Source organism: Panulirus ornatus, chromosome 20 (genome assembly GCF_036320965.1).
Source record: "Panulirus ornatus isolate Po-2019 chromosome 20, ASM3632096v1, whole genome shotgun sequence".
Taxonomy (NCBI): domain Eukaryota; kingdom Metazoa; phylum Arthropoda; class Malacostraca; order Decapoda; family Palinuridae; genus Panulirus; species Panulirus ornatus.
In genome coordinates this window covers 29,254,798-29,266,947 of record NC_092243.1, presented here as the reverse complement: position 1 = coordinate 29,266,947, position 12,150 = coordinate 29,254,798, and positions in this window count along the sequence as shown.

The window sequence follows — 12,150 nt, the reverse complement described above, 5'->3', positions numbered from 1 at the left end:
GATGCTCTGTGGAAGGTACTAAGAATATATGCCTCCCACACCATATATTCTTAATACCTTCTTATACCCCGTCGCTTTCTCCCATGTAAGCGAGGTAGTATAAGGAAACAGACAAAGGAAATGGCACACCCCACCCATATACACATGTACATACCTAAACGCCCATACACACTCTTATACGTAGCTATACATTTCATCGTATACATACATGTACATACACAGTCATATACAATACAAATATACACTTGTACATATTCATATATGCTGCATTCATCCCTTCTCTCCGCCACCCCGCCACACATGAAATGGCACCCCACTTTCCCCGCGTCCACTCGAGGTAGCGCTTGGAAAGACAATAAAGGCCTCATTCGTTCACACTCAGTCTCTAGCTATCATGTGTAATTTACCGAAACCATAGCTCCCTTTCTACATCCAGGCCCCACAAAACCTTCCATGGTTTACCTCAGACGTTTCGCATGCCCTCGTTGAATCCATCGACGGCACGTCGACCCCGGGATAACACATGGTTCCAATTCACTCTATTCCTTGCACGCTTTTCACCCTCCTGTATGTTCATGCCCCATTCGCTCAAAATTTTTTTCAGTCCATCCCTCCACCTGAAATTTGGTCTCTTACTTCTCATTCCCTCCACCTTTCACACACATATCCTCTTTGTCAATCTTTCCTCACTCATTCTCTCCATGTGACCAAACCATTTCAATACACCCTCTTTTGCTCTCTCAACCATACTTTTTATCACCACACATCTCTCTTACCCTTTCATTGATTACTCGATCAAACCACCTCACACCACTTATTGTCCTCAAACATCTTATTTCCGACACATCCACCCTCCTCCGCACAACCCTTTTTATAGCCCATGCCTCACAACAATATAACATTGTTGGAACCACTATATCTTCAAACATACTCGTTTTTGCGCACTGAGATAACGTTCTCGCCTGCCACACATTCTTCAAGGCTCCCAGAACCTTCATCCCTTCCCATCCTGTGACTCACTTCCCCTTCCATGGATCCATCATCTGCCAAACCCACTCCCAGATATCTAAATCAGTTCACTACCTCCAGTTTCTCTCCATTCGAACTTACCTCCCAATTTAATTGTTCCTCAACCCTACTGAATCTAATAACCTTGCTAATATTCACATTTACTCTCAGCTTTCCTCTTTCACACACTTTATCAAACTCAGTCAACAACTTCTGCAGTTTCTCACCCGAAGCAGCCATCAGCGATGTAACATCAATGAACAACAACTGACTCACTTCTCAAGCCCTCTCATCCACAACAGACTGCATTCTAGCCCCTCTCTTCAAAACTCATGCATTCATCTCCCTAACAACTCCATCCATAAAGAGATTAAACACCAATGGAGACGTCACTCACTACTGCCGAGAACCGACATTCACTAGGAACCGATCACTCTCCTCTCTTCCTACTCGTACACATGCCTTACATCCTCGATAAAAACTTTTCACTGCTTCTACCAACGTACCTCCCACACCATATACTCTTAACACCTTCCACAGAGCATCTCTCTCAACTCTATCATATTCCTTCTACAGATCAATAAATGCTACACACAAATCTATCAGTTTCTCTAAGTATTTCTCACATACATTACTCAAAGCAAACACCTGATCCACACATCCTCTACTACTTCTGAAACCTCACTGCTCTTCCCCAATCTGATGCTCTGTACATGCCTTGACACTCTCAATCAATACCCTCCCATATAATTCCCAGGAACATTCTACAAACATATGCCTCTGTAATTTGAACACTCCTCTTTATCCCCTTTGCCTTTGTGCAATGGCAATGTTCATGCGTTCTGCCTATATAGATGTACATGGGGACAGAGGAGAAATAATACTTCCCACGCATTATCCGCGTGTCATAGAAGGCGACTAAACGGGAGGGAGCGGGGGCTAGAAACCCTTCCCTCCTTGTATTTTAACTCTATAAAGTGAAACAGGAGTCTTGCGGGGAGTGCTCATCCTCCTCGAAGGCTCAGATTGGGGTGTCTAATGTACTTGGATGTAACCAAGATGAGAAAAAAGGAGAGATAGGTGGTACGTTTGAGGAAAATAACCTGGATGTTTTGGCTCTGAGTGAAACGAAGCTCAAGAGTAAAAGGGAAGAGTGGTTTTGGAATGTCTTGGGAGTAAAGTCAGGGGTTAGTGAGAGAATAAGAGCAAAGGAAGGGGTAGCACTACTCCTGAAGCACGAGTTGTGGGAGCATTTGATAGAGTGTAAGAAAGTGAACTTTAGATTAATATGGGTAAGGCTGAAAGAGGACGGAGAGAGATGGGTGAACATTGGTGCGTATGCACCTTATCATGAGAGACAAATGTTTTGGGAGCAGCTGAGTGAATTTGTTAGCAGCTTTGATGAGCGCCACTGGATTGCAGTGATGGGTGATTTGAATGCAAAGGTGAGTAATGTGGCAGTTGAGGGAATTATTGGTGTACATGGGGTGTTCAGTTTTGTAAATGGAAATGGTGAAAGCTTGTAGATTTGTGTGGTGAAAAAGGACTGGTGACTGGGAATACCTAGTTTAAAAAGAGAGATCTACATAAGTATACGTATGTAAGTAGGAGAGATGTCAAGAAAGCTTATTCGATTACGTGTTAAGTGATAGGCCCATGAAAGAGAGGTTTTGGGTGGATATGTGCTGAAAAGGGCAACTGGAAGGATGTCTGAAAATATCTTGTGGAAGCAAAGGTTTATAGAGGTTTTCAGAAAAGAAGAGATAATGTTGGGGTGAAGAAAGTTGTAAGAGTAAGTAAGCAGAGAAAGAACACTTTTTTTGGGAAGTACCAGAAGAGATTGAGTGTAGAATAGAAAAAGGTGAGAGCAAATGACGTACAGCGAGTGGGGGAGGAATGGGATGTATTTTATGGAAGTAGTGATGTCTTACACAGAAGATGCTTGAGGCATCAGAGAAGTGGGATGTGAGCAGATTAGAAAGGATAGTGAGTGGTGGGATGAAGAAGTAAGAATATTAGTGAAAGAGAAGATAGAGGCGTTTGGAAGATTTTTGCAGGGAAGTAGGGGGAATAACTGGAAGATGTATAAAAGATAGAGGTAGGAGGTCCAGAGAATGGTGCAAGTGGTGAAAAAGACGACGGCAAATGAGAGTTGAGGGGAGAGAGTATCATAAAATTTTAGGAGAATAAAAAGATGTTATGGAAGGATGTAAATAAAGTGCGCAAGATGAGAAAACAAATGGGACCATCGGTGAAGGATGCTAAGGGGGAGGTGATAACAAGTAGTGGTGAGAGAGGAGATGGAGTGAGTATTTTGAAGATTTGTTTAATGTGTTTGATGACAGAGTAGTAGTTATAGGGTGTTTTGGTCGAGTTGGTGTGTGAAGTGAGATGGTCAGGGAGAATGGTTTGGTAAACAGAGAAGAGGTAGTAAAAGCTTTGCGGAAGATGAAATTCGGCAAGGCGGCGGGTCCGTATGGTATTACAGCGGAATTTATCAAAAAGGGGTGACTGTGTTGTTGACTGGTTGGTAAGGATATTCGGTGAATGTATGGTTCGTGGTGAAGTGCCTGAGGATTGGCTGAATGCACGCATAGTGCCATTGTACAAAGGCAAGGGGATAAAGGTGAGTGTTCAAATTGCAGAGATATAAGTTTGTTGAGTATTCCTGGGAAATTATACGGGAGGGTATTGATTGAGAGGATCAAGGCATGTACAAATCATCATATTGAGGAAGAGCAAAGTAATTTCAGAAGTGGTAGAAGATGTGTGGATCAAGTTTTTGCTTTGAAGAATGCATGTGAGAAATATCTAGAGAAACAGATGGATTTGTATGAAGCATTTATGGATCTGGATAGAGTTAACACAGATGCTTTGGGGAAGGTACTAAGAGTATATGGTGCGGGAGGTAAGTTACTAGAAGCAGTGAAATTTTTTTATCAAGTGTGTAAGGCATGTGCATGAGTAGGAAGAGAGGAAAGTGATGGGTTCCCGGCGAATGTCTGTTTTCGGTAGGGGTGCTTGATATCGCCTTGGTTGTTTAATTTGTTTATGGATGGGGTTGTTCGGGGGGTGAATGCAAGAGTTTTGGAGAAAGAGGTAAGTATGCAGTCTGCTGTGGATGAGAGGGCTTGGAAAGAGCGTCAGTTGTTGTTCGCTGATGAAACATCGCTGGTGGCTGATTCGGGTGAGAAACTGCAGAAGCTGGTAACTGAGTTTAGTAAAGTGAGTGAAAGAAGAAGCTGAGAGTAAATGTGAATAAGAGCAAGTTAATTAGGTTCAGTAGGGTTGAGGGATAGTTTAATGGGAGGTAAGTTTAAATGGAGAAAAACTGGAGTAAGTGAAGTGTTTTAGATATCTGAGAGTGAATCTAGCAGCGAATGGAACCATGTAATTGGAAGTGCGTCACAGGGTGGTGGAGAGGGCGGAGGTTCTGGGAGCGTTGAAGAGCATGTGGAAGACGAGAACGTTATCTCGGAGAGCAAAAATGGGTATGTTTGATGGAATAGTGGTTCCAACAATGTTATATGGTTTCGAGTCATGGGCTATAGATAGGGTTGTGCTGAGGAATGTGGATGAGTTGGAAATGAAATGTTTGAGGACAATATGTGGTGTGAGGTGGTTTGATCGAGTAAGTAATGAAAGGGCAAGAGAGATGTGAGGTAATAGAAAGAGTATGGTTGAGATAGCAGAAGAGGGTGTATTGAAATGGTTTGGTCACATGGAGAGAACGAGTGAGGGAAGATTGACAAAGAAAACATATGTGTCAGAGGAGGAGGGAACGAGGAGAAATGGGAGACCAAATTGGAGGTTGAAGGATGGAGTGAAAAAGATTTTAAGGGATCGGGGCCTGAAAGGTGGGAAAGGATTAGAGTGCATTGGAATGATGTGATATACCGGGGTCGACGTGCTGTATATGGATTGAACCAGAGCATGTGAAGCGTCTGGGGTAAACTTTGGAAAGCTTTGTGGGGCCTAGATGTGGAAAGGGAGCTGTGGTTTCCGTGCATTACACATGACAGCTAGAGATTGAGTGTGAACGAATGTGGCCTTTATTGTCTCTTCCTGGCGGTACTTCGCGCGCACGGGGTTGGGGGTGGTGCTGTTTTTTCATGTGTGGCGTGGTGGCGACGAGAATGGATGGAAGCAGTAAGTATGAATATGTACATGTGTGGATATATGTATATGTCTGGTTATGTATATGTATGTATACGTTTAAATATATAGGTATGTATATGTGCGTGGGTGGGCGTTTATGTATATACATGTGTATTGTGGTGGGTTGGGCTATTCTTTCGTCCGTTTCCTTGCTCTAACTCTCTAACGCGAGAGACTGCGACTAAGTATAATATAATATATATAATATATATACATGCATAGTTTACGTTTGTAATTGTCGCACTACATGTGCCATCGCGCTGCACCCAACTTCAGCAGCTACAGTCACTACTGGTCCTCTGTATTCTCCACCAGAAAGGTGACGACTGCTATTATGCTACGTTCACTGCCTCCATATTACAGGTAGTATTGTATCAAATGTCGTTAGGTGTCTGCACGTGGTATATGCTAGCTGTTTCATCCTCTCATAAAATCGATAGACTGTATAAATGAATGGTCAAGGCACTCCATGCACCTAATACACGCATAGGTCTATGTATAGACAGAAAGTTGAGCTACACAAGGCACTTGACACTGACATTGAGATGTTCCTATAAGAATACCATAAATACTGGCTTCAAATAGACATCAAGAGCTTGTTTGACCAACCGAAATGTCGATCTTTTTGAAATTTTTCTTTCTTCTTGATTCTTCTTCTTCTTCTTCTTCTTCTTCTTCTTCTTCTTCTTCTTCTTCTTCTTCTTCTTCTTCCTCTTCTTCTTCTTCTCCTTCTTCTTCTTCTTCTTCTTCTTCTTCTTCTTCTTCTTCTTCTTCTTCTTCTTCTTCTTCTTCTTGTATCGTCTCCAGTGTTATCTAAAGAGCGATAAGCTATCTGAAACTAATCAGCCTAAACGAAGGTGTCGCATCTTGTCCTATCTCTTCGTTACAGCTGACTAGCAGTGTTTGGATTACATGAGTTTAGATCTTGCCTGGCGAGCGGGCTGTCAGCCGGGGAAGGAGTGGTAGCGATCTCCGGCTCACACTAATTTTTCCTTATCTGGTGATATATAATTCGTATATCTCAAAACATAAGAAACAACGAATTAAAAAACATTCTGTAAATATAAGATGATGTAAGGCTTTAAGTCCAAACAGTTATGCAAAGAAAGTTATAGCTGATACAACTGGAGAGAGGTTACCCATGTATCACTTGTGAAGGTAAACGAAATAATAGTCTGTCACATTCCAGGTACTTGGTGAACTATATGATGAAAGCTATACTTGATATGGTATTTCCAGTTGCTAGCCCGGCTCTGACATGACCTAGCACCAGAGTTCAAACATATACAGAGTAGCAAAGTTAAACTAATTGAAGTACGAAGAATCGCTGAAGTCTTATGCTCGACGATGTTGTAAGCTTGTTCAGGTCTTACATACACGCAAAACATTGCCTAAATCTGTAGGTTTTCAAGAGACCGATCTGAAAGTCTTCATCAGTGAGTTTGCCATCATACTGTACTGTCAGTTATCAAAGCGCATCATACAACCAATTTTCTTTGACTATCAAAAATCTTGTACGGATGATCTCTCTATACATGAATTATCCATATCATCGTTTGCATATGTTTTATGACACTTCAGGTCTGATATATCTCACATTTCTTTAAAACTCTTGTATAACTTGTACACATAGGAAAACGGTCTTTAACTTTACCCTATGCCACTTGTGGGCGTATTGTCCATTGACCCATCTGTGCACTAGGTGTGACAGGGAGAATGGTTGTAAACACCTGCTTGAGTTGTTTTCATTATGTTGATATTCTAAGCACCTTGATCGGCGGTGGTAGAGTAGCAGATCCGTCAGGATGTAGCCTTAACTATTCCAGGATAGCAATAAGCCATTACTCTCTCCAAGCCAAAGATAATGGCATAAATAGTGGATGTTTAAGCAACTTTGTAAATCAACAATTGATATGTGGTGCCCATATATCATACTACCGTGTTCCTGGGAATTATCCGCCTTAACTGGTATAGGCATTCGTAAAATGTTATTATTATGAAATAGGAATTAAAACACTTCATAAAGGTAGGAAAACTAGAAAGAAAAATAAACAATAGCAATCATATCGTTAATGCGTCATAAACAAGTGACCCACGAGAAGCGGTGAAGACCAAGGAGAATGTGTCAGAAGGTTAGAGTGCCTGATCTTCACTATGGGGTCGTGGTGGTAAACTGCAACACACGCAGTCGTATTAATCACGTCCAAGAGAGAAAAATGAACCCTCCCTGGGTTAGTGCAACACGTATGTCATGACCACTTGGGGTTGTCAGAGTTTACATGTTACCTTCTCTACCACAGCGTTACACCAACCAACACAAGCTATGGTCATCTTTATCACGCTTCACTCACCGTTGCGGTGCTACACTCATCACCATCACGCTACTCGCTCTCTACCCTATAACATTCACACACACCACCAACGTCACGTTACAGTCACACCTGTGTGATACACTCACCCCCATTATGCTCCGTTCAAGACTGCCATGTAACATACATCGGCGCCCCACTATAATCACCATCACACTATATTACATAATCACACACTACTCCATAATACTCAGTACCACTATGCAGCACTTGCTGATGCAATGCTATATTCTCTCTGTTACATTGTGTGATAAATGACTCCCAAATAACATTACTTATTGACACACTATACATACCACTACAGCACTCCGCTCATCACTTCCCCAGTCTTTCCATGCTACCATGCTACACTCATTACCAAGCTGCACTCACCACGACTGTGCTATATTAAATTCCACTTAGCCACGCTCCCTGCTATCATATCATACGGTACTTAACCCCGACACGCAACACTTAACGCCAGCACACCATACTCACCGCTGCCAAGCTGTTAATCTATATACAATGCCATCTCGTTATACTCAACCCTGCCACATTGCATTCACTCACGCCTTGTTACATTCAATAATGGGATAGCACACCCACTACTGCCACGCTAGATATAACCCGAATGATACTTTGCTTACAAATGCCATATTAAGCATCAACACGTCTTACATATAGACCTCAGTCCCCCTAGCGAAAATTTTACGAAAACAGTCAAAGGATTAATTTCGTGCGAACCCTCCAGTTTCGTTCAAACACACTGCCCAATCAGTGTTACTGACCTGGTGAGGATAAGTAGATGTAATCGTCCGTGCATTATGTGTTAAGGAGTTTATACATTACGATTGGATGAGGCTTTGTAGCGACGTCTCTGAGGGTGCTTAATGAACTGGGAGTACCTAGTTTCCATGTCAGTCATTCAACAACCTTGCAAAGTTCAAGATCTTCAGGCTTAGAATTTGAGACTTGAGCGAGTTTTGCATAATGCTACAAAGTCAATCTTAAAACTGGAACTTTATCTCATATTGTAACATAATGTGGAACATTTTCCCCTTACGAAGGCTGTCATTCATAGGAACGTTTCTCGGAATCAAGTATCGTAAACTGACAGATGAGGAGATTCCTGGGTGTTTCCTAAGTAGGTGACTGATGACATAATGTGCTAACTCACTGGAGAGAGATCAGGTTGCCTGGAGTTTGTCGTGGCTCTGATGTCCCAGCAGTGTTTGTGTGACAGATATCGTCAGCTACAGAAATGATCCTGAAACTGTAGGTGAGCCTTACTGAGCCGAGTGAGTTAGGCATCGTTTAACTTAGCGTGATATCTCGTGAATAATTGACATACCGGAAGCTCATACAAATAGAACAGAGGCTCATCACCATGCTTACTATGCTGCTCTCAGTTCGACCGGGATATACACCACTGATATGCTACACTCGCCTCGGTGAATCTGCGCTCACCACTGGAGCGACGAATACCACCACGTTGCGATAGCCATTACTGTAATCACTCTGTGTTCACCATCATCATCATACTGTATTTCCCATAACTGTGCTGTGATCACTTTTGCCGTGCTACACTCTCTACCCCTACACAACGCCCAGGTAGAAACAGAAACATGTCATTCTCAACAGCCGCAATATATTACAATCGTTACAGCCGTAAGACGTAAGTGTTGTTATAGTACATACAACATACCATACTAAGTAGTGTTTTACCACCTAACCACCATCATTTATATTTATAGTACTATCATTATACTCATGCCCCTATCACACAAAACTACTCACCATCAAACGTATACCGACCGTCTCTATTATGTATTCACTATTACTACACTCTGCTCATCGCTGATGGCATTACTCTCATTTTTGTCATGCTTCACTTATACATGCCAAGCTACATCTAACACCACTTCATTACATAACACTCACCGGTACATTACATTATACAAAACTTATACATTGCATGACACACACCACTATATTTCAAAAAACAGTACATTATACAAACCAATGCATTACATAACACAGAACAGCATAATACATTTCACACACCACTAACATTATGTGTATGTACACCTACAGTGAGAATTAGAACAGTGTGTAACCACTGACATACTCTAACAGTAGGAAGCTGATATACACCGCTGCATTCTCACTGTTACTGTGCAAAGTCGTCAGTGACAGCTGTGTTGGAAGAGAATTCCGTACTTCTCATAAGCAAACTACAACAGTTTTCCAACATGAAACAAAATTGAAAATCATTTTGTAAGTGGACCCGAAAACCATTTAGAGAAATAGGGTAGCACCTCAAGAAGTGCTAAAGCTGATGTTGATACTGTCATTGTGAATATAGACCTGCGCTAGCTGAGGAAAGACATGTATACTGATACTGGTAATCTGATGTTATCCTCATATTGTGAAAAATGTTTGGATGAAAAACTTCGTACAGGGGAAAACTGCTGTGGCCAAGCAAGAATCAATATGTGCAGAAGGCTGGAAGATTATCTGTGGAGGCTTTAACACGCTGCAGCTATACCAACCATCCTTTTTGGATGAAACTAAATCTGTTTTACTTTGCTTTGTGCATGACTGAAGCTCTGTATGTAACCCTGTTTGGGTTGGAACAATGTGTTAGTTTTGAACAAGTGACTGACGCCTGATCCCAACACCTGTACCTGTGTGTGATGGAAATTCAACGATTTATTCGCTGAACCGTTTTCGCTATGAACTTTATACGATGAATATTGTTGTGAAGAGTGAGCTGGGCATCAAACGTTCACCTTCAGCAGCGAACTCTGGTCGTTATCAGTTGTTGTGTGTATAGACATTTACAATGCCCTTGTGAAAGACACTGAATAACATGATCCTTAACCCTACACTATGTGGCTGACAAGAGGTAAAAATCAACTTCAACCTATAACAAGTGACTCGCGCTGCTGAATATGATCCACTGCTCCTGCAGTATTGATGAGAGTGAATTATGTGGCTCTAAGTGTAAAGTACATGTCGTCGTTACAACCTCGAATGTACAGTTATTGGACAAGAACCATGGTGGTAAAGACTGTAAAAGTATAGTGAAAATGAAAGAGTATTCCCTTTGCATCATTGCACATTTTTCAAATATTACAATGCTACTTCTAAACCCGTGTTTTTCTGTATGAATCATAAACACCACATTGTCTCATGGAATTTATGCTTTGCTCAATATTGCAATTTTCTTCTTTGTATGCATAGCCCTTTCGCGCTCAGGTTCTCTTAATGAGATCTAGGTTGAGTCCCTTCAACATGAATTGCTTTCATGTAAGATCATTTTTCTAATTATTCCGGCTACACTAATGTACATAACGAGGACAGATTTGGCAACCATTATGGTAAACTCACCATCCATCGCTACACTACCACCATCACAACCACCACCACCACCATCAACACCACGCCATGTTATACTTACTTTATAGCTACATTGCGTACGTTATGTCTTCGACGGTGCGTTCACTGACACCAGGCTACGTCCACAGCACCATCACCACGACCACCATGCTATACTTATTGTTGCCGTGCTATGTCTGCCATGCTATATCTCCCAAGCTATATTCACTGACACCAGGCTACATCCACACCACCATCACCACCACCACCATGCTATACTTATTTCTGCCATGTTTTGACCAATGCTGCCGTGTTATGTTTACTCAGACTAGGCTACAGCTACACCACCACCAACGCCGTGTTGTACGTTTTACTGCCATGTTTCAACCATATCTGCCATGTTATATTCACACCACTAGGTTCTATCTGTACATTAAATCGGATGCAAACTATCTACAGCTATAACCCGAGTTTCGAACCCCGCTCCATCAGTGCAGCAGCCAGGTTACTTAACCCCCAGACCACGATGAACTCAAACCTCATCTTCTCTGTAACCAACCGCTGATTCACGGACCTCGTGATGCGTCATGCAAAGTTACGAAGTAGAAAAATTGCCACTCACGCCCAGAACAAGTCAGGACTCCCAAGCCACTATGGTAATGTGTCTTGAGAGGGTAAAGGCAGGTACAGGGCATCAACAGTGTGTTTTCAGAAGTGGTCAAGGACGTGTGGGTCAGGTATTTGCTTTAAAGTATGTGGAGAAAGCATATCGTGGGGTCGATAGAGATACATAAAACTTTCTCGGTATACTCAACAAACTTTTACCTCAGCAGTTTAAACACACACCTTTGTCACCCTTGCCTTTATACAAAGGCAATATAAGCTCATTTCGCCCATCTCACCACGTTGCATCCATACGTACATTGAAAATCCAAACTAATCAGTCAACAATGTTGTCATCCCCTTTCTTTAAAAAATTTAACAGCAATACCATCCACTCTACAGGCCATCCCGCATTTCACTTCATGCTAAGTGTACGATATGATATTCACACACACACACACACACACACACACACATATATATATATATATATATATGTATATATATATATATATATATATATATATATATACATAAGATTTTTATCTTCTTACTTGAATTCCGTTTCCCGCGTCGGCAAGGTAGCGTCAGGAAACAGACGAAGAATGGCCCGTCAACTCATACGCATATACATAAACGCCCATACACGCAC